This window comes from Elephas maximus, chromosome Y (assembly GCF_024166365.1).
Source record: "Elephas maximus indicus isolate mEleMax1 chromosome Y, mEleMax1 primary haplotype, whole genome shotgun sequence".
NCBI lineage: Eukaryota > Metazoa > Chordata > Mammalia > Proboscidea > Elephantidae > Elephas > Elephas maximus.
This window is the reverse complement of record NC_064847.1, coordinates 2,358,657-2,382,224: the sequence shown is the minus strand read 5'-3', so window position 1 is coordinate 2,382,224 and position 23,568 is coordinate 2,358,657.

The following is a 23,568-nucleotide window of genomic DNA, read 5'->3' as shown; positions in this document are numbered from 1 at the left end:
TCCTTCCGAGGTATCTCTGGGTACAGGCATCAGGCCTTCCCTCCGAAGTACGTCTGGGTACAGTCATCAGGCCTTCGTACCGAGTTACCTCAGGGTACAGTCACCAGGCCTTCCTTCCGAGGTACCTCTGTGTTCAGTCACCCGTCCTTCCTTCCGAGAAACCTCTGGGTACAGTCACCAGGCCTTCTTTCCGAAGTACCTCTGGGAATAGTCACCGGGCCTTGGGTCTGAGGTACCTCTGGGTACAGTCAGCAGGCCTTCCTTCTCAGATACCTCTGGGCACAGTCACCAGGGCTTCCTTCTTAGGTACCTCTGAGTACAGTCACCAGCCTTTCTTCTGAGGTACCTTTTGGTACACTTACCAGGTCTTCCTTTTTTAGGTACCTCTGTGGACTGTCTCCAGGCCTTCCTGCTGAGGCACCTCTGGGTACACTCATTAGACACTCCTATTTAGGTACCTCTGGTACAGTCACCAGGCCTTCCTTCCAAGGTACCTTTGGGTATATTCACCAGAACTTCCTTCCGAGGTACCTCTGGGTACTGTCACCAGGCCTTCCTTCTGAGGTAACTCTGGGTACAGTCAATAGGCCTTCCTTCTGATGTACCTCTGGGTACAGTCACCAGGCCTTTTACCCGAGGAACCTCTGAGTACAGTCAGCAGGGCTGCCTTCTCAGATACCTCTGGGTACAGTCACAAAGCTTTCCTTTTGAGGTAATTCTGGGTACTGTCACCAGGCCTTCCTTCTGAGTTACCTCTGCGTATAGTCACCAGGCCTTCCTTCTGAGGTACCTGTGGGTACAGTCACCAGGTCTTCCTTCCGAGGTACGTCTGGGTATAGTCAGTAGGCCTTCCTTCTGAGGTACCTCTGGGTAATGTCTCCAGGGATTCTATCTCCAGTACTTCTGGGTACAGTCAACAGGCCTTCATTCTCAGGTACCTCTGGGTAGAGTCACCAGGCCTTCATTCTCAGGTACCTCAGGGTACAGTCTCCAGGCCTTCTTTCCGAGGAACCTCTGGGTACAGTCACCAGACCTTCCTTCCGAGGTACCTCTGGGTATCATCACCAGGCCTTTCTTCTGAGGTAACTCTGGGTACAGTCAGCAGGCCTTCCTCCTCAAATACCTCTGGGCACAGTCACCAGGCCTTCCTTCTTAGGTACCTCTGGGCACAGTCACCAGGCCTTCCTTCTTATGTACGTCTGGGTACAGTCACCAGGCCTTCCTTCTCAGTTACCTTTGGGTACACTTACGAGGTCTTCCTTCTGAGGTACCTCAGTGGACTGTCACCAGGCCTTCCTTCCAAGGTACCTCTGGGTATAGTCACCAGTCCTTCCTTCCGAGGTAACTCTGGGTACAGTCATCAGACCTTTTTTCCGAGGTAACTGTGGGTAAAACCATCAGACCTTTCTTCCGAGATACCTCTGGGTAGAGTGACCAGGCCTTCCTTCCGAGGTACCTCTGAGTACAGTCAGTAGGCCTCCCTTCTGAGGTATATCTGGGTAATGTCACCAGGCCTTCCTTCCGAGGTACCTCTGGGTACAGTCACCAGGCCTTCCTTCTGATGTACTTCTGGGTACAGTCACCAGGCCTTCCTTCCCAGGTACGCCTGGGTACTTTCACCAGGCCTGCCTTCTGAGGTATCTCTGGGTCCTATCACCAGGCCTTCCTTCTGAGGTACCTCTGGGTACAGGCACAAGGCATTCATTCTGAGGTACCTCTGGGTACAGTCACCAGGCCTTCCTTCCGAGGTACCTCTGGGTACAGTCACCAGGCCTTCCTTCCAAGGTACCTCTGGGTATAGTCACCAGTCCTTCCTTCCGAGGTACCTCTGTTTACAGTCACCAGGCCTTCCTTCCGAGGTTCCTCTGGGTTCAGTCACAAGGAGTTCCTTTGCAGGTACCTCTGGGTATACTCACCATGCCTTCCTTCCGAGGTATCTCTGGGTAGAGTCATCAGGACTTCCTTCCCAGGTATCTCTGGGTAGAGTCACCAGGCCTTCATCCGAGGTACCTGTGGGTAGTGTCACCAGGCCTTCCTACCGAGGTAGCTCTGGGTACAGTCACCAGGCCTTGTACCCGAGGTACCTCTGGGTATAGTCACCAGGCCTTCCTTCCGAGGTACCTCTCGGTACAGTCAGTAGGCCTTCCTTCTGAGGTACCTCTGGGTAATGCCTCCAGGGATTCCTTCTCCTGTACCTCTGGATACAGTCACCAGGCCTTCATTCTCAGATACCTCTGGGTACAGTCACCAGGCTTTCATTCTCAGGTACCTTTGGGTACAGTCACCAGGCCTTCCTTCTGAGGTACCTCTGAGTACAGTCAGCAGGCCTGCCTTCTCAGATAACTCTGGGTACAGTCACCAGGCTTTCCTTCTGACGTAGTTCTGGGTACAGTCACCAGGCCTTCCTTCTGACGTACTCTGGGTACAGTCACCCGGACTTCGGTCTGAGGTACCTGTGTGTAGAGTCACCAGGCCTTCCTTCTGAGGCACCTCTGGGTACAGTCACCAGGCCTTCCTTCTGATGTACTCTGGGTACAGTCACCCGGACTTCCTTCTGAGGTACCTGTGTGTAGAGTCACCAGCCCTTCCTTCCGAGGCACCTCTGGGTACAGTCACCAGGCCTTCCTTCTGAGGTACTCTGGGTACAGTCAGTAGGCCTTCCTTTCGAGGTACCTCTGGGTATAGTTACCAGGCCTTCCTTCTCAGGTACCTCTGGGTACAGTCACCAGGTCTGCCTTCCCATGTACCTCTGGATACTGTCACCAGGCCTTCATTCCGAGGTACCTCTGGGTACAGTCACCAGGCCTTCCTTCTGAGGTACTCTGGGTACAGTCAGTAGGCCTTCCTTCTGAGTTATGTCTGGGTACAGTCACCAGGCCTTTATTCTGAGGTACCTCTGGGTACAGTCACCAGTCCTTCCTTCTGAGGTCCCTCTGTGTACAGTCACCAGGCATTCCTTCTGAGTTACCTCTGGGTACAGTCACCAGGCCTTTCTTCCGAGTACCTCTGAGCACAGTCATAAGGACTTTCTCCCGAACTACCTCTGGGTACAGTTACCAGGCCTTCCTTCCGAGGTACCTCTGTGTTCAGTCACCAGTCCTTCCTTCTGAGGAACCTCTGGGTAGAGTCACCAGGCCTTCCTTTCTAGGTCTCTCTGGGTATAGTCACCAGGCCTTCCTTCTGATGTAGCTCTGGGTACAGTCAGCATTCCTTCCTTCTTAAAATCCTCTGGGCACAGTCACCAGGCCTTCCTTCTTAGGTTTCTCTGGGTACAGTCACCAGGCCGTCCTTCTCAGGTACCTTTATGTATACTTACCAGGTCTTCCTTTTGTTGTACCTCTGTGGAGTGTCACCAGGCCTTCCTTCTGAAGCACCTCTGGGTACACTCATGAGGAATTCCTAATTAGGTACCTCTGCGTACAGTCACCAGGCCTTCCTTCCAAGGTACCTCTGGGTATAGTCACCAGTCCTTCCTTCGGAGGTACCTCTGGGTACTGTCACCAGGCCTTCCTCCCGAGGTAACTCTGGGTACAGTCAGTAGGTCTTCCTTCTGAGGTATTTCTGGGTAATGTCACCAGGCCTTCCTTCCGAGGTACCTCTGGGTACAGTTACCAGGCCTTCATTCTCAGGCACATCTGGGTACTGTCTCTAGGTCTTCCTTCCAAGGTACCCCTGGGTACAGACACCGGACGTTTTTTCCGAGGTAACTCTGGGTACAGTCACCAGGCCTTCCTTCCGAGGTACCTCTGGATACTGTCACCAGGCCTTCCTGCAGAGGTAACTCTGGGTACAGTCACCAGGCCTTCATCCGAGTTTCCTCTGGGTACAGTCACCAGGACTTCCATCCGAGCTAACTCTGGGTACAGACACCAGGTATTCCTTCTGAGGTACCTCTGGGTACAGTCAGCAGGCCTTCCTTCTGAGGTACCTGTGGGTACAGTCACAAGGACTTCCTTCCGAGGTACCCCTGGGTATAGTCACCAGGCCTTCTTTCTCAGGTACCTCTGAGTACAGTCAGAGGCCTGCCTTCTCAGATACCTCTGGGTACAGTTACCAGGCTTTCCTTTTGAGGTATTCTTGGTACAGTCACCCAGCCTTCCTTCTGAGGTACCTGTGTGTAGAGTCACCAGGTCTTCCTTCCGATTCACCTCTGGGTACAGTCACCAGTCCTTCCTTCCGAGGTACCTCTGGGAACAGTCATCAGGCCTTCCTTCCGAGGTACCTCTGGGTTCCGTCACAAGGAGTTCCTTTGGAGGTACCTCTGGGTATACTCACCATGCCTTCCTTCCGAGGTATCTCTGGGTAGAGTCATCAGGACTTCCTTCCCAGGTATCTCTGGGTAGAGTCACCAGGCCTTCATCCGAGGTACCTGTGGGTAGTGTCACCAGGCCTTCCTACCGAGGTAACTCTGGGTACAGTCACCAGGCCTTGTACCCGAGGTACCTCTGGGTATAGTCACCAGGCCTTCCTTCCGAGGTACCTCTGGGTACATCAGTAGGCCTTCCTTCTGAGGTACCTCTGGGTAATGCCTCCAGGGATTCCTTCTCCTGTACCTCTGGATACAGTCACCAGGCCTTCCTTCTCAGATACCTCTGGGTATAGTCACCAGGATTTTATTCTCAGGTACCTTTGGGTACAGTCACCAGGCCTTCCTTCTTAGGTATCTCTGGGTATAGCTACCAGGCCTTCCTTCTCAGGTACGCCTGGGTACTGTCACCAGGCCTTCCTTCCGAGGTACCTCTGGGTACAGGCACCAGGCGTTGCTTCCGAAGTACCTGTGGTTACAGTCACCAGACCTTCCTTCTCAGGTTCCTCTGGCTGTAGTCACCAGGCCTTTTTTCCGAGTACCTCTGAGCACAGTCATCAGCCCTTTTTCCCGAAGTATCTCTGGGTACAGTCACCAGGCCCTCCTTCCGAGGTACCGCTGTGTTCAGTCACCAGTCCTTCCTTCCGAGGATCCTCTGGGTACAGTCACCAGGCCTTCTTTCCGAAGTACCTCTGGGAATAGTCATCAGGCTTTCCTTCTGAGGTACCTCTGGGTACAGTCAGCAGGCCTTCCTTCTCAGATACCTCTGGGCACAGTCACCAGAGCTTCTTTCTTAGGTACCTCTGAGTACAGTCACCAGCCTTCCTTCTGAGGTACCTTTTGGTACACTTACCAGGTCTTCCTTTTGAGGTACCTCTGTGGACTGTCACCAGGCCTTCCTGCTGAGGCACCCTGGGTACACTCATCAGACACTCCTATTTAAGTACCTCTGGGTACAGTCACCAGGACTTCCTTCCACGGTACCTCTGGGTATATTCACCAGTCCTTCCTTCCGAGGTACCTCTGAGTACTGTCACCAGGCCTTCCTCCTGAGGTAACTCTGGGTACAGTCAGTAGGCCTTCCTTCTGAGGTACATCTGGGAAATGTCACCAGGCCTTCCTTCCGAGGTATCTCTGGGTACAGTTACCAGGCCGTCATTCTCAGGCACCTCTGGGTACAGTCACCAGGCCTTCCTTCTGAGGAAGCCCTTGGGTACAGTCACCGTGCCTTCCTTCTGAGTTACCTCTGCGTATAGTCACCAGGCCTTCCTTCTGAGGTAGCTCTGGGTACAGTCACCAGACCTTTCTTCCGAGGTACCTCTGGGTACCGTCACCGGGCCTTCCTACTGAGGTAAATTTTTGTACGGTCACCAGGCCTTCCTTCCGAGGTACCTCTGGGTACAGTCACCAGGCCTTCCTACTGAGGTACCACTGGGTACAGTCACAAGGCCTTCCTTCTCAGATACCTGTGGGTACAGTCACCAGGCCCTCTTTCCGAGGTACCTTTGGGTACAGTCACTAGGCCTTTCTTCCAATATACCTCTGGATGTCCTTACTAGGCCTTCCTTCCAATTACCTCTGGATACAGTCACCAGGCCTTCCTTCTGAGGTACCTCTGAGTACAGTCAGCAGGCCTGCCTTCTCAGATACCTCTGGGTATAGTCACCAGGATTTTATTCTCAGGTACCTTTGGGTACAGTCACCAGGCCTTCCTTCTTAGGTATCTCTGGGTATAGCTACCAGGCCTTCCTTCTCAGGTATGCCTGGGTACTGTCACCAGGCCTTCCTTCCGAGGTACCTCTGGGTACAGGCACCAGGCGTTGCTTCCGAAGTACCTGTGGTTACAGTCACCAGACCTTCCTTCTCAGGTTCCTCTGGCTGTAGTCACCAGGCCTTTTTTCTGAGTACCTCTGAGCACAGTCATCAGCCCTTTTTCCCGAAGTATCTCTGGGTACAGTCACCAGGCCCTCCTTCCGAGGTACCGCTGTGTTCAGTCACCAGTCCTTCCTTCCGAGGATCCTCTGGGTACAGTCACCAGGCCTTCTTTCCGAAGTACCTCTGGGAATAGTCATCAGGCTTTCCTTCTGAGGTACCTCTGGGTACAGTCAGCAGGCCTTCCTTCTCAGATACCTCTGGGCACAGTCACCAGAGCTTCTTTCTTAGGTACCTCTGAGTACAGTCACCAGCCTTCCTTCTGAGGTACCTTTTGGTACACTTACCAGGTCTTCCTTTTGAGGTACCTCTGTGGACTGTCACCAGGCCTTCCTGCTGAGGCACCCTGGGTACACTCATCAGACACTCCTATTTAAGTACCTCTGGGTACAGTCACCAGGACTTCCTTCCACGGTACCTCTGGGTATATTCACCAGTCCTTCCTTCCGAGGTACCTCTGAGTACTGTCACCAGGCCTTCCTCCTGAGGTAACTCTGGGTACAGTCAGTAGGCCTTCCTTCTGAGGTACATCTGGGAAATGTCACCAGGCCTTCCTTCCGAGGTATCTCTGGGTACAGTTACCAGGCCGTCATTCTCAGGCACCTCTGGGTACAGTCACCAGGCCTTCCTTCTGAGGAAGCCCTTGGGTACAGTCACCGTGCCTTCCTTCTGAGTTACCTCTGCGTATAGTCACCAGGCCTTCCTTCTGAGGTAGCTCTGGGTACAGTCACCAGACCTTTCTTCCGAGGTACCTCTGGGTACCGTCACCGGGCCTTCCTACTGAGGTAAATTTTTGTACGGTCACCAGGCCTTCCTTCCGAGGTACCTCTGGGTACAGTCACCAGGCCTTCCTACTGAGGTACCACTGGGTACAGTCACAAGGCCTTCCTTCTCAGATACCTGTGGGTACAGTCACCAGGCCCTCTTTCCGAGGTACCTTTGGGTACAGTCACTAGGCCTTTCTTCCAATATACCTCTGGATGTCCTTACTAGGCCTTCCTTCCAATTACCTCTGGGTACAGTCACCAGGCCTTCCTTCTGAGGTACCTCTGAGTACAGTCAGCAGGCCTGCCTTCTCAGATACCTCTGGGTACTGTCACCAGACCTTCCTTCTGAGGTAGCTCTGGGTACAGACACCAGGGCTTCCTTCGGAGGTACCTCTGGGTAAGGTCATCAGGGCTTCCTTCCGAGGTATGTATGGGTAGAGTCACCAGGGCTTCCTTCTAAGGTACGTCTGGGTATAATCACCAGGCCTTCCTTCCGAGGTATCTCTGGGTACAGGCATCAGGCCTTCCCTCCGAAGTACGTCTGGGTACAGTCATCAGGCCTTCGTACCGAGTTACCTCAGGGTACAGTCACCAGGCCTTCCTTCCGAGGTACCTCTGTGTTCAGTCACCCGTCCTTCCTTCCGAGAAACCTCTGGGTACAGTCACCAGGCCTTCTTTCCGAAGTACCTCTGGGAATAGTCACCGGGCCTTGGGTCTGAGGTACCTCTGGGTACAGTCAGCAGGCCTTCCTTCTCAGATACCTCTGGGCACAGTCACCAGGGCTTCCTTCTTAGGTACCTCTGAGTACAGTCACCAGCCTTTCTTCTGAGGTACCTTTTGGTACACTTACCAGGTCTTCCTTTTTTAGGTACCTCTGTGGACTGTCTCCAGGCCTTCCTGCTGAGGCACCTCTGGGTACACTCATTAGACACTCCTATTTAGGTACCTCTGGTACAGTCACCAGGCCTTCCTTCCAAGGTACCTTTGGGTATATTCACCAGAACTTCCTTCCGAGGTACCTCTGGGTACTGTCACCAGGCCTTCCTTCTGAGGTAACTCTGGGTACAGTCAATAGGCCTTCCTTCTGATGTACCTCTGGGTACAGTCACCAGGCCTTTTACCCGAGGAACCTCTGAGTACAGTCAGCAGGGCTGCCTTCTCAGATACCTCTGGGTACAGTCACAAAGCTTTCCTTTTGAGGTAATTCTGGGTACTGTCACCAGGCCTTCCTTCTGAGTTACCTCTGCGTATAGTCACCAGGCCTTCCTTCTGAGGTACCTGTGGGTACAGTCACCAGGTCTTCCTTCCGAGGTACGTCTGGGTATAGTCAGTAGGCCTTCCTTCTGAGGTACCTCTGGGTAATGTCTCCAGGGATTCTATCTCCAGTACTTCTGGGTACAGTCAACAGGCCTTCATTCTCAGGTACCTCTGGGTAGAGTCACCAGGCCTTCATTCTCAGGTACCTCAGGGTACAGTCTCCAGGCCTTCTTTCCGAGGAACCTCTGGGTACAGTCACCAGACCTTCCTTCCGAGGTACCTCTGGGTATCATCACCAGGCCTTTCTTCTGAGGTAACTCTGGGTACAGTCAGCAGGCCTTCCTCCTCAAATACCTCTGGGCACAGTCACCAGGCCTTCCTTCTTAGGTACCTCTGGGCACAGTCACCAGGTCTTCCTTCTTATGTACGTCTGGGTACAGTCACCAGGCCTTCCTTCTCAGTTACCTTTGGGTACACTTACGAGGTCTTCCTTCTGAGGTACCTCAGTGGACTGTCACCAGGCCTTCCTTCCAAGGTACCTCTGGGTATAGTCACCAGTCCTTCCTTCCGAGGTAACTCTGGGTACAGTCATCAGACCTTTTTTCCGAGGTAACTGTGGGTAAAACCATCAGACCTTTCTTCCGAGATACCTCTGGGTAGAGTGACCAGGCCTTCCTTCCGAGGTACCTCTGAGTACAGTCAGTAGGCCTCCCTTCTGAGGTATATCTGGGTAATGTCACCAGGCCTTCCTTCCGAGGTACCTCTGGGTACAGTCACCAGGCCTTCCTTCTGATGTACTTCTGGGTACAGTCACCAGGCCTTCCTTCCCAGGTACGCCTGGGTACTTTCACCAGGCCTGCCTTCTGAGGTATCTCTGGGTCCTATCACCAGGCCTTCCTTCTGAGGTACCTCTGGGTACAGGCACAAGGCATTCATTCTGAGGTACCTCTGGGTACAGTCACCAGGCCTTCCTTCCGAGGTACCTCTGGGTATAGTCACCAGTCCTTCCTTCCGAGGTACCTCTGTTTACAGTCACCAGGCCTTCCTTCCGAGGTTCCTCTGGGTTCAGTCACAAGGAGTTCCTTTGCAGGTACCTCTGGGTATACTCACCATGCCTTCCTTCCGAGGTATCTCTGGGTAGAGTCATCAGGACTTCCTTCCCAGGTATCTCTGGGTAGAGTCACCAGGCCTTCATCCGAGGTACCTGTGGGTAGTGTCACCAGGCCTTCCTACCGAGGTAACTCTGGGTACAGTCACCAGGCCTTGTACCCGAGGTACCTCTGGGTATAGTCACCAGGCCTTCCTTCCGAGGTACCTCTCGGTACAGTCAGTAGGCCTTCCTTCTGAGGTACCTCTGGGTAATGCCTCCAGGGATTCCTTCTCCTGTACCTCTGGATACAGTCACCAGGCCTTCATTCTCAGATACCTCTGGGTACAGTCACCAGGCTTTCATTCTCAGGTACCTTTGGGTACAGTCACCAGGCCTTCCTTCTGAGGTACCTCTGAGTACAGTCAGCAGGCCTGCCTTCTCAGATAACTCTGGGTACAGTCACCAGGCTTTCCTTCTGACGTAGTTCTGGGTACAGTCACCAGGCCTTCCTTCTGACGTACTCTGGGTACAGTCACCCGGACTTCGGTCTGAGGTACCTGTGTGTAGAGTCACCAGGCCTTCCTTCTGAGGCACCTCTGGGTACAGTCACCAGGCCTTCCTTCTGATGTACTCTGGGTACAGTCACCCGGACTTCCTTCTGAGGTACCTGTGTGTAGAGTCACCAGCCCTTCCTTCCGAGGCACCTCTGGGTACAGTCACCAGGCCTTCCTTCTGAGGTACTCTGGGTACAGTCAGTAGGCCTTCCTTTCGAGGTACCTCTGGGTATAGTTACCAGGCCTTCCTTCTCAGGTACCTCTGGGTACAGTCACCAGGTCTGCCTTCCCATGTACCTCTGGATACTGTCACCAGGCCTTCATTCCGAGGTACCTCTGGGTACAGTCACCAGGCCTTCCTTCTGAGGTACTCTGGGTACAGTCAGTAGGCCTTCCTTCCGAGTTATGTCTGGGTACAGTCACCAGGCCTTTATTCTGAGGTACCTCTGGGTACAGTCACCAGGCCTTCCTTCTGAGGTCCCTCTGTGTACAGTCACCAGGCATTCCTTCTGAGTTACCTCTGGGTACAGTCACCAGGCCTTTCTTCCGAGTACCTCTGAGCACAGTCATAAGGACTTTCTCCCGAACTACCTCTGGGTACAGTTACCAGGCCTTCCTTCCGAGGTACCTCTGTGTTCAGTCACCAGTCCTTCCTTCTGAGGAACCTCTGGGTAGAGTCACCAGGCCTTCCTTTCTAGGTCTCTCTGGGTATAGTCACCAGGCCTTCCTTCTGATGTAGCTCTGGGTACAGTCAGCATTCCTTCCTTCTTAAAATCCTCTGGGCACAGTCACCAGGCCTTCCTTCTTAGGTTTCTCTGGGTACAGTCACCAGGCCGTCCTTCTCAGGTACCTTTATGTATACTTACCAGGTCTTCCTTTTGTTGTACCTCTGTGGAGTGTCACCAGGCCTTCCTTCTGAAGCACCTCTGGGTACACTCATGAGGAATTCCTAATTAGGTACCTCTGCGTACAGTCACCAGGCCTTCCTTCCAAGGTACCTCTGGGTATAGTCACCAGTCCTTCCTTCGGAGGTACCTCTGGGTACTGTCACCAGGCCTTCCTCCCGAGGTAACTCTGGGTACAGTCAGTAGGTCTTCCTTCTGAGGTATTTCTGGGTAATGTCACCAGGCCTTCCTTCCGAGGTACCTCTGGGTACAGTTACCAGGCCTTCATTCTCAGGCACATCTGGGTACTGTCTCTAGGTCTTCCTTCCAAGGTACCCCTGGGTACAGACACCGGACGTTTTTTCCGAGGTAACTCTGGGTACAGTCACCAGGCCTTCCTTCCGAGGTACCTCTGGATACTGTCACCAGGCCTTCCTGCAGAGGTAACTCTGGGTACAGTCACCAGGCCTTCATCCGAGTTTCCTCTGGGTACAGTCACCAGGACTTCCATCCGAGCTAACTCTGGGTACAGACACCAGGTATTCCTTCTGAGGTACCTCTGGGTACAGTCAGCAGGCCTTCCTTCTGAGGTACCTGTGGGTACAGTCACAAGGACTTCCTTCCGAGGTACCCCTGGGTATAGTCACCAGGCCTTCTTTCTCAGGTACCTCTGAGTACAGTCAGAGGCCTGCCTTCTCAGATACCTCTGGGTACAGTTACCAGGCTTTCCTTTTGAGGTATTCTTGGTACAGTCACCCAGCCTTCCTTCTGAGGTACCTGTGTGTAGAGTCACCAGGTCTTCCTTCCGATTCACCTCTGGGTACAGTCACCAGGCCTTCCTTCCAGGTACCTCTGGGAACAGTCATCAGGCCTTCCTTCCGAGGTACCTCTGGGTTCCGTCACAAGGAGTTCCTTTGGAGGTACCTCTGGGTATACTCACCATGCCTTCCTTCCGAGGTATCTCTGGGTAGAGTCATCAGGACTTCCTTCCCAGGTATCTCTGGGTAGAGTCACCAGGCCTTCATCCGAGGTACCTGTGGGTAGTGTCACCAGGCCTTCCTACCGAGGTAACTCTGGGTACAGTCACCAGGCCTTGTACCCGAGGTACCTCTGGGTATAGTCACCAGGCCTTCCTTCCGAGGTACCTCTGGGTACATCAGTAGGCCTTCCTTCTGAGGTACCTCTGGGTAATGCCTCCAGGGATTCCTTCTCCTGTACCTCTGGATACAGTCACCAGGCCTTCCTTCTCAGATACCTCTGGGTATAGTCACCAGGATTTTATTCTCAGGTACCTTTGGGTACAGTCACCAGGCCTTCCTTCTTAGGTATCTCTGGGTATAGCTACCAGGCCTTCCTTCTCAGGTATGCCTGGGTACTGTCACCAGGCCTTCCTTCCGAGGTACCTCTGGGTACAGGCACCAGGCGTTGCTTCCGAAGTACCTGTGGTTACAGTCACCAGACCTTCCTTCTCAGGTTCCTCTGGCTGTAGTCACCAGGCCTTTTTTCTGAGTACCTCTGAGCACAGTCATCAGCCCTTTTTCCCGAAGTATCTCTGGGTACAGTCACCAGGCCCTCCTTCCGAGGTACCGCTGTGTTCAGTCACCAGTCCTTCCTTCCGAGGATCCTCTGGGTACAGTCACCAGGCCTTCTTTCCGAAGTACCTCTGGGAATAGTCATCAGGCTTTCCTTCTGAGGTACCTCTGGGTACAGTCAGCAGGCCTTCCTTCTCAGATACCTCTGGGCACAGTCACCAGAGCTTCTTTCTTAGGTACCTCTGAGTACAGTCACCAGCCTTCCTTCTGAGGTACCTTTTGGTACACTTACCAGGTCTTCCTTTTGAGGTACCTCTGTGGACTGTCACCAGGCCTTCCTGCTGAGGCACCCTGGGTACACTCATCAGACACTCCTATTTAAGTACCTCTGGGTACAGTCACCAGGACTTCCTTCCACGGTACCTCTGGGTATATTCACCAGTCCTTCCTTCCGAGGTACCTCTGAGTACTGTCACCAGGCCTTCCTCCTGAGGTAACTCTGGGTACAGTCAGTAGGCCTTCCTTCTGAGGTACATCTGGGAAATGTCACCAGGCCTTCCTTCCGAGGTATCTCTGGGTACAGTTACCAGGCCGTCATTCTCAGGCACCTCTGGGTACAGTCACCAGGCCTTCCTTCTGAGGAAGCCCTTGGGTACAGTCACCGTGCCTTCCTTCTGAGTTACCTCTGCGTATAGTCACCAGGCCTTCCTTCTGAGGTAGCTCTGGGTACAGTCACCAGACCTTTCTTCCGAGGTACCTCTGGGTACCGTCACCGGGCCTTCCTACTGAGGTAAATTTTTGTACGGTCACCAGGCCTTCCTTCCGAGGTACCTCTGGGTACAGTCACCAGGCCTTCCTACTGAGGTACCACTGGGTACAGTCACAAGGCCTTCCTTCTCAGATACCTGTGGGTACAGTCACCAGGCCCTCTTTCCGAGGTACCTTTGGGTACAGTCACTAGGCCTTTCTTCCAATATACCTCTGGATGTCCTTACTAGGCCTTCCTTCCAATTACCTCTGGGTACAGTCACCAGGCCTTCCTTCTGAGGTACCTCTGAGTACAGTCAGCAGGCCTGCCTTCTCAGATACCTCTGGGTACTGTCACCAGACCTTCCTTCTGAGGTAGCTCTGGGTACAGACACCAGGGCTTCCTTCGGAGGTACCTCTGGGTAAGGTCATCAGGGCTTCCTTCCGAGGTATGTATGGGTAGAGTCACCAGGGCTTCCTTCTAAGGTACGTCTGGGTATAATCACCAGGCCTTCCTTCCGAGGTATCTCTGGGTACAGGCATCAGGCCTTCCCTCCGAAGTACGTCTGGGTACAGTCATCAGGCCTTCGTACCGAGTTACCTCAGGGTACAGTCACCAGGCCTTCCTTCCGAGGTACCTCTGTGTTCAGTCACCCGTCCTTCCTTCCGAGAAACCTCTGGGTACAGTCACCAGGCCTTCTTTCCGAAGTACCTCTGGGAATAGTCACCGGGCCTTGGGTCTGAGGTACCTCTGGGTACAGTCAGCAGGCCTTCCTTCTCAGATACCTCTGGGCACAGTCACCAGGGCTTCCTTCTTAGGTACCTCTGAGTACAGTCACCAGCCTTTCTTCTGAGGTACCTTTTGGTACACTTACCAGGTCTTCCTTTTTTAGGTACCTCTGTGGACTGTCTCCAGGCCTTCCTGCTGAGGCACCTCTGGGTACACTCATTAGACACTCCTATTTAGGTACCTCTGGTACAGTCACCAGGCCTTCCTTCCAAGGTACCTTTGGGTATATTCACCAGAACTTCCTTCCGAGGTACCTCTGGGTACTGTCACCAGGCCTTCCTTCTGAGGTAACTCTGGGTACAGTCAATAGGCCTTCCTTCTGATGTACCTCTGGGTACAGTCACCAGGCCTTTTACCCGAGGAACCTCTGAGTACAGTCAGCAGGGCTGCCTTCTCAGATACCTCTGGGTACAGTCACAAAGCTTTCCTTTTGAGGTAATTCTGGGTACTGTCACCAGGCCTTCCTTCTGAGTTACCTCTGCGTATAGTCACCAGGCCTTCCTTCTGAGGTACCTGTGGGTACAGTCACCAGGTCTTCCTTCCGAGGTACGTCTGGGTATAGTCAGTAGGCCTTCCTTCTGAGGTACCTCTGGGTAATGTCTCCAGGGATTCTATCTCCAGTACTTCTGGGTACAGTCAACAGGCCTTCATTCTCAGGTACCTCTGGGTAGAGTCACCAGGCCTTCATTCTCAGGTACCTCAGGGTACAGTCTCCAGGCCTTCTTTCCGAGGAACCTCTGGGTACAGTCACCAGACCTTCCTTCCGAGGTACCTCTGGGTATCATCACCAGGCCTTTCTTCTGAGGTAACTCTGGGTACAGTCAGCAGGCCTTCCTCCTCAAATACCTCTGGGCACAGTCACCAGGCCTTCCTTCTTAGGTACCTCTGGGCACAGTCACCAGGCCTTCCTTCTTATGTACGTCTGGGTACAGTCACCAGGCCTTCCTTCTCAGTTACCTTTGGGTACACTTACGAGGTCTTCCTTCTGAGGTACCTCAGTGGACTGTCACCAGGCCTTCCTTCCAAGGTACCTCTGGGTATAGTCACCAGTCCTTCCTTCCGAGGTAACTCTGGGTACAGTCATCAGACCTTTTTTCCGAGGTAACTGTGGGTAAAACCATCAGACCTTTCTTCCGAGATACCTCTGGGTAGAGTGACCAGGCCTTCCTTCCGAGGTACCTCTGAGTACAGTCAGTAGGCCTCCCTTCTGAGGTATATCTGGGTAATGTCACCAGGCCTTCCTTCCGAGGTACCTCTGGGTACAGTCACCAGGCCTTCCTTCTGATGTACTTCTGGGTACAGTCACCAGGCCTTCCTTCCCAGGTACGCCTGGGTACTTTCACCAGGCCTGCCTTCTGAGGTATCTCTGGGTCCTATCACCAGGCCTTCCTTCTGAGGTACCTCTGGGTACAGGCACAAGGCATTCATTCTGAGGTACCTCTGGGTACAGTCACCAGGCCTTCCTTCCGAGGTACCTCTGGGTACAGTCACCAGGCCTTCCTTCCAAGGTACCTCTGGGTATAGTCACCAGTCCTTCCTTCCGAGGTACCTCTGTTTACAGTCACCAGGCCTTCCTTCCGAGGTTCCTCTGGGTTCAGTCACAAGGAGTTCCTTTGCAGGTACCTCTGGGTATACTCACCATGCCTTCCTTCCGAGGTATCTCTGGGTAGAGTCATCAGGACTTCCTTCCCAGGTATCTCTGGGTAGAGTCACCAGGCCTTCATCCGAGGTACCTGTGGGTAGTGTCACCAGGCCTTCCTACCGAGGTAGCTCTGGGTACAGTCACCAGGCCTTGTACCCGAGGTACCTCTGGGTATAGTCACCAGGCCTTCCTTCCGAGGTACCTCTCGGTACAGTCAGTAGGCCTTCCTTCTGAGGTACCTCTGGGTAATGCCTCCAGGGATTCCTTCTCCTGTACCTCTGGATACAGTCACCAGGCCTTCATTCTCAGATACCTCTGGGTACAGTCACCAGGTCTGCCTTCCCATGTACCTCTGGATACTGTCACCAGGCCTTCATTCCGAGGTACCTCTGGGTACAGTCACCAGGCCTTCCTTCTGAGGTACTCTGGGTACAGTCAGTAGGCCTTCCTTCCGAGTTATGTCTGGGTACAGTCACCAGGCCTTTATTCTGAGGTACCTCTGGGTACAGTCACCAGTCCTTCCTTCTGAGGTCCCTCTGTGTACAGTCACCAGGCATTCCTTCTGAGTTACCTCTGGGTACAGTCACCAGGCCTTTCTTCCGAGTACCTCTGAGCACAGTCATAAGGACTTTCTCCCGAACTACCTCTGGGTACAGTTACCAGGCCTTCCTTCCGAGGTACCTCTGTGTTCAGTCACCAGTCCTTCCTTCTGAGGAACCTCTGGGTAGAGTCACCAGGCCTTCCTTTCTAGGTCTCTCTGGGTATAGTCACCAGGCCTTCCTTCTGATGTAGCTCTGGGTACAGTCAGCATTCCTTCCTTCTTAAAATCCTCTGGGCACAGTCACCAGGCCTTCCTTCTTAGGTTTCTCTGGGTACAGTCACCAGGCCGTCCTTCTCAGGTACCTTTATGTATACTTACCAGGTCTTCCTTTTGTTGTACCTCTGTGGAGTGTCACCAGGCCTTCCTTCTGAAGCACCTCTGGGTACACTCATGAGGAATTCCTAATTAGGTACCTCTGCGTACAGTCACCAGGCCTTCCTTCCAAGGTACCTCTGGGTATAGTCACCAGTCCTTCCTTCGGAGGTACCTCTGGGTACTGTCACCAGGCCTTCCTCCCGAGGTAACTCTGGGTACAGTCAGTAGGTCTTCCTTCTGAGGTATTTCTGGGTAATGTCACCAGGCCTTCCTTCCGAGGTACCTCTGGGTACAGTTACCAGGCCTTCATTCTCAGGCACATCTGGGTACTGTCTCTAGGTCTTCCTTCCAAGGTACCCCTGGGTACAGACACCGGACGTTTTTTCCGAGGTAACTCTGGGTACAGTCACCAGGCCTTCCTTCCGAGGTACCTCTGGATACTGTCACCAGGCCTTCCTGCAGAGGTAACTCTGGGTACAGTCACCAGGCCTTCATCCGAGTTTCCTCTGGGTACAGTCACCAGGACTTCCATCCGAGCTAACTCTGGGTACAGACACCAGGTATTCCTTCTGAGGTACCTCTGGGTACAGTCAGCAGGCCTTCCTTCTGAGGTACCTGTGGGTACAGTCACAAGGACTTCCTTCCGAGGTACCCCTGGGTATAGTCACCAGGCCTTCTTTCTCAGGTACCTCTGAGTACAGTCAGAGGCCTGCCTTCTCAGATACCTCTGGGTACAGTTACCAGGCTTTCCTTTTGAGGTATTCTTGGTACAGTCACCCAGCCTTCCTTCTGAGGTACCTGTGTGTAGAGTCACCAGGTCTTCCTTCCGATTCACCTCTGGGTACAGTCACCAGGCCTTCCTTCCAGGTACCTCTGGGAACAGTCATCAGGCCTTCCTTCCGAGGTACCTCTGGGTTCCGTCACAAGGAGTTCCTTTGGAGGTACCTCTGGGTATACTCACCATGCCTTCCTTCCGAGGTATCTCTGGGTAGAGTCATCAGGACTTCCTTCCCAGGTATCTCTGGGTAGAGTCACCAGGCCTTCATCCGAGGTACCTGTGGGTAGTGTCACCAGGCCTTCCTACCGAGGTAACTCTGGGTACAGTCACCAGGCCTTGTACCCGAGGTACCTCTGGGTATAGTCACCAGGCCTTCCTTCCGAGGTACCTCTGGGTACATCAGTAGGCCTTCCTTCTGAGGTACCTCTGGGTAATGCCTCCAGGGATTCCTTCTCCTGTACCTCTGGATACAGTCACCAGGCCTTCCTTCTCAGATACCTCTGGGTATAGTCACCAGGATTTTATTCTCAGGTACCTTTGGGTACAGTCACCAGGCCTTCCTTCTTAGGTATCTCTGGGTATAGCTACCAGGCCTTCCTTCTCAGGTATGCCTGGGTACTGTCACCAGGCCTTCCTTCCGAGGTACCTCTGGGTACAGGCACCAGGCGTTGCTTCCGAAGTACCTGTGGTTACAGTCACCAGACCTTCCTTCTCAGGTTCCTCTGGCTGTAGTCACCAGGCCTTTTTTCTGAGTACCTCTGAGCACAGTCATCAGCCCTTTTTCCCGAAGTATCTCTGGGTACAGTCACCAGGCCCTCCTTCCGAGGTACCGCTGTGTTCAGTCACCAGTCCTTCCTTCCGAGGATCCTCTGGGTACAGTCACCAGGCCTTCTTTCCGAAGTACCTCTGGGAATAGTCATCAGGCTTTCCTTCTGAGGTACCTCTGGGTACAGTCAGCAGGCCTTCCTTCTCAGATACCTCTGGGCACAGTCACCAGAGCTTCTTTCTTAGGTACCTCTGAGTACAGTCACCAGCCTTCCTTCTGAGGTACCTTTTGGTACACTTACCAGGTCTTCCTTTTGAGGTACCTCTGTGGACTGTCACCAGGCCTTCCTGCTGAGGCACCCTGGGTACACTCATCAGACACTCCTATTTAAGTACCTCTGGGTACAGTCACCAGGACTTCCTTCCACGGTACCTCTGGGTATATTCACCAGTCCTTCCTTCCGAGGTACCTCTGAGTACTGTCACCAGGCCTTCCTCCTGAGGTAACTCTGGGTACAGTCAGTAGGCCTTCCTTCTGAGGTACATCTGGGAAATGTCACCAGGCCTTCCTTCCGAGGTATCTCTGGGTACAGTTACCAGGCCGTCATTCTCAGGCACCTCTGGGTACAGTCACCAGGCCTTCCTTCTGAGGAAGCCCTTGGGTACAGTCACCGTGCCTTCCTTCTGAGTTACCTCTGCGTATAGTCACCAGGCCTTCCTTCTGAGGTAGCTCTGGGTACAGTCACCAGACCTTTCTTCCGAGGTACCTCTGGGTACCGTCACCGGGCCTTCCTACTGAGGTAAATTTTTGTACGGTCACCAGGCCTTCCTTCCGAGGTACCTCTGGGTACAGTCACCAGGCCTTCCTACTGAGGTACCACTGGGTACAGTCACAAGGCCTTCCTTCTCAGATACCTGTGGGTACAGTCACCAGGCCCTCTTTCCGAGGTACCTTTGGGTACAGTCACTAGGCCTTTCTTCCAATATACCTCTGGATGTCCTTACTAGGCCTTCCTTCCAATTACCTCTGGGTACAGTCACCAGGCCTTCCTTCTGAGGTACCTCTGAGTACAGTCAGCAGGCCTGCCTTCTCAGATACCTCTGGGTACTGTCACCAGACCTTCCTTCTGAGGTAGCTCTGGGTACAGACACCAGGGCTTCCTTCGGAGGTACCTCTGGGTAAGGTCATCAGGGCTTCCTTCCGAGGTATGTATGGGTAGAGTCACCAGGGCTTCCTTCTAAGGTACGTCTGGGTATAATCACCAGGCCTTCCTTCCGAGGTATCTCTGGGTACAGGCATCAGGCCTTCCCTCCGAAGTACGTCTGGGTACAGTCATCAGGCCTTCGTACCGAGTTACCTCAGGGTACAGTCACCAGGCCTTCCTTCCGAGGTACCTCTGTGTTCAGTCACCCGTCCTTCCTTCCGAGAAACCTCTGGGTACAGTCACCAGGCCTTCTTTCCGAAGTACCTCTGGGAATAGTCACCGGGCCTTGGGTCTGAGGTACCTCTGGGTACAGTCAGCAGGCCTTCCTTCTCAGATACCTCTGGGCACAGTCACCAGGGCTTCCTTCTTAGGTACCTCTGAGTACAGTCACCAGCCTTTCTTCTGAGGTACCTTTTGGTACACTTACCAGGTCTTCCTTTTTTAGGTACCTCTGTGGACTGTCTCCAGGCCTTCCTGCTGAGGCACCTCTGGGTACACTCATTAGACACTCCTATTTAGGTACCTCTGGTACAGTCACCAGGCCTTCCTTCCAAGGTACCTTTGGGTATATTCACCAGAACTTCCTTCCGAGGTACCTCTGGGTACTGTCACCAGGCCTTCCTTCTGAGGTAACTCTGGGTACAGTCAATAGGCCTTCCTTCTGATGTACCTCTGGGTACAGTCACCAGGCCTTTTACCCGAGGAACCTCTGAGTACAGTCAGCAGGGCTGCCTTCTCAGATACCTCTGGGTACAGTCACAAAGCTTTCCTTTTGAGGTAATTCTGGGTACTGTCACCAGGCCTTCCTTCTGAGTTACCTCTGCGTATAGTCACCAGGCCTTCCTTCTGAGGTACCTGTGGGTACAGTCACCAGGTCTTCCTTCCGAGGTACGTCTGGGTATAGTCAGTAGGCCTTCCTTCTGAGGTACCTCTGGGTAATGTCTCCAGGGATTCTATCTCCAGTACTTCTGGGTACAGTCAACAGGCCTTCATTCTCAGGTACCTCTGGGTAGAGTCACCAGGCCTTCATTCTCAGGTACCTCAGGGTACAGTCTCCAGGCCTTCTTTCCGAGGAACCTCTGGGTACAGTCACCAGACCTTCCTTCCGAGGTACCTCTGGGTATCATCACCAGGCCTTTCTTCTGAGGTAACTCTGGGTACAGTCAGCAGGCCTTCCTCCTCAAATACCTCTGGGCACAGTCACCAGGCCTTCCTTCTTAGGTACCTCTGGGCACAGTCACCAGGCCTTCCTTCTTATGTACGTCTGGGTACAGTCACCAGGCCTTCCTTCTCAGTTACCTTTGGGTACACTTACGAGGTCTTCCTTCTGAGGTACCTCAGTGGACTGTCACCAGGCCTTCCTTCCAAGGTACCTCTGGGTATAGTCACCAGTCCTTCCTTCCGAGGTAACTCTGGGTACAGTCATCAGACCTTTTTTCCGAGGTAACTGTGGGTAAAACCATCAGACCTTTCTTCCGAGATACCTCTGGGTAGAGTGACCAGGCCTTCCTTCCGAGGTACCTCTGAGTACAGTCAGTAGGCCTCCCTTCTGAGGTATATCTGGGTAATGTCACCAGGCCTTCCTTCCGAGGTACCTCTGGGTACAGTCACCAGGCCTTCCTTCTGATGTACTTCTGGGTACAGTCACCAGGCCTTCCTTCCCAGGTACGCCTGGGTACTTTCACCAGGCCTGCCTTCTGAGGTATCTCTGGGTCCTATCACCAGGCCTTCCTTCTGAGGTACCTCTGGGTACAGGCACAAGGCATTCATTCTGAGGTACCTCTGGGTACAGTCACCAGGCCTTCCTTCCGAGGTACCTCTGGGTACAGTCACCAGGCCTTCCTTCCAAGGTACCTCTGGGTATAGTCACCAGTCCTTCCTTCCGAGGTACCTCTGTTTACAGTCACCAGGCCTTCCTTCCGAGGTTCCTCTGGGTTCAGTCACAAGGAGTTCCTTTGCAGGTACCTCTGGGTATACTCACCATGCCTTCCTTCCGAGGTATCTCTGGGTAGAGTCATCAGGACTTCCTTCCCAGGTATCTCTGGGTAGAGTCACCAGGCCTTCATCCGAGGTACCTGTGGGTAGTGTCACCAGGCCTTCCTACCGAGGTAGCTCTGGGTACAGTCACCAGGCCTTGTACCCGAGGTACCTCTGGGTATAGTCACCAGGCCTTCCTTCCGAGGTACCTCTCGGTACAGTCAGTAGGCCTTCCTTCTGAGGTACCTCTGGGTAATGCCTCCAGGGATTCCTTCTCCTGTACCTCTGGATACAGTCACCAGGCCTTCATTCTCAGATACCTCTGGGTACAGTCACCAGGCTTTCATTCTCAGGTACCTTTGGGTACAGTCACCAGGCCTTCCTTCTGAGGTACCTCTGAGTACAGTCAGCAGGCCTGCCTTCTCAGATAACTCTGGGTACAGTCACCAGGCTTTCCTTCTGACGTAGTTCTGGGTACAGTCACCAGGCCTTCCTTCTGACGTACTCTGGGTACAGTCACCCGGACTTCGGTCTGAGGTACCTGTGTGTAGAGTCACCAGGCCTTCCTTCTGAGGCACCTCTGGGTACAGTCACCAGGCCTTCCTTCTGATGTACTCTGGGTACAGTCACCCGGACTTCCTTCTGAGGTACCTGTGTGTAGAGTCACCAGCCCTTCCTTCCGAGGCACCTCTGGGTACAGTCACCAGGCCTTCCTTCTGAGGTACTCTGGGTACAGTCAGTAGGCCTTCCTTTCGAGGTACCTCTGGGTATAGTTACCAGGCCTTCCTTCTCAGGTACCTCTGGGTACAGTCACCAGGTCTGCCTTCCCATGTACCTCTGGATACTGTCACCAGGCCTTCATTCCGAGGTACCTCTGGGTACAGTCACCAGGCCTTCCTTCTGAGGTACTCTGGGTACAGTCAGTAGGCCTTCCTTCTGAGTTATGTCTGGGTACAGTCACCAGGCCTTTATTCTGAGGTACCTCTGGGTACAGTCACCAGTCCTTCCTTCTGAGGTCCCTCTGTGTACAGTCACCAGGCATTCCTTCTGAGTTACCTCTGGGTACAGTCACCAGGCCTTTCTTCCGAGTACCTCTGAGCACAGTCATAAGGACTTTCTCCCGAACTACCTCTGGGTACAGTTACCAGGCCTTCCTTCCGAGGTACCTCTGTGTTCAGTCACCAGTCCTTCCTTCTGAGGAACCTCTGGGTAGAGTCACCAGGCCTTCCTTTCTAGGTCTCTCTGGGTATAGTCACCAGGCCTTCCTTCTGATGTAGCTCTGGGTACAGTCAGCATTCCTTCCTTCTTAAAATCCTCTGGGCACAGTCACCAGGCCTTCCTTCTTAGGTTTCTCTGGGTACAGTCACCAGGCCGTCCTTCTCAGGTACCTTTATGTATACTTACCAGGTCTTCCTTTTGTTGTACCTCTGTGGAGTGTCACCAGGCCTTCCTTCTGAAGCACCTCTGGGTACACTCATGAGGAATTCCTAATTAGGTACCTCTGCGTACAGTCACCAGGCCTTCCTTCCAAGGTACCTCTGGGTATAGTCACCAGTCCTTCCTTCGGAGGTACCTCTGGGTACTGTCACCAGGCCTTCCTCCCGAGGTAACTCTGGGTACAGTCAGTAGGTCTTCCTTCTGAGGTATTTCTGGGTAATGTCACCAGGCCTTCCTTCCGAGGTACCTCTGGGTACAGTTACCAGGCCTTCATTCTCAGGCACATCTGGGTACTGTCTCTAGGTCTTCCTTCCAAGGTACCCCTGGGTACAGACACCGGACGTTTTTTCCGAGGTAACTCTGGGTACAGTCACCAGGCCTTCCTTCCGAGGTACCTCTGGATACTGTCACCAGGCCTTCCTGCAGAGGTAACTCTGGGTACAGTCACCAGGCCTTCATCCGAGTTTCCTCTGGGTACAGTCACCAGGACTTCCATCCGAGCTAACTCTGGGTACAGACACCAGGTATTCCTTCTGAGGTACCTCTGGGTACAGTCAGCAGGCCTTCCTTCTGAGGTACCTGTGGGTACAGTCACAAGGACTTCCTTCCGAGGTACCCCTGGGTATAGTCACCAGGCCTTCTTTCTCAGGTACCTCTGAGTACAGTCAGAGGCCTGCCTTCTCAGATACCTCTGGGTACAGTTACCAGGCTTTCCTTTTGAGGTATTCTTGGTACAGTCACCCAGCCTTCCTTCTGAGGTACCTGTGTGTAGAGTCACCAGGTCTTCCTTCCGATTCACCTCTGGGTACAGTCACCAGGCCTTCCTTCCGAGGTACCTCTGGGAACAGTCATCAGGCCTTCCTTCCGAGGTACCTCTGGGTTCCGTCACAAGGAGTTCCTTTGGAGGTACCTCTGGGTATACTCACCATGCCTTCCTTCCGAGGTATCTCTGGGTAGAGTCATCAGGACTTCCTTCCCAGGTATCTCTG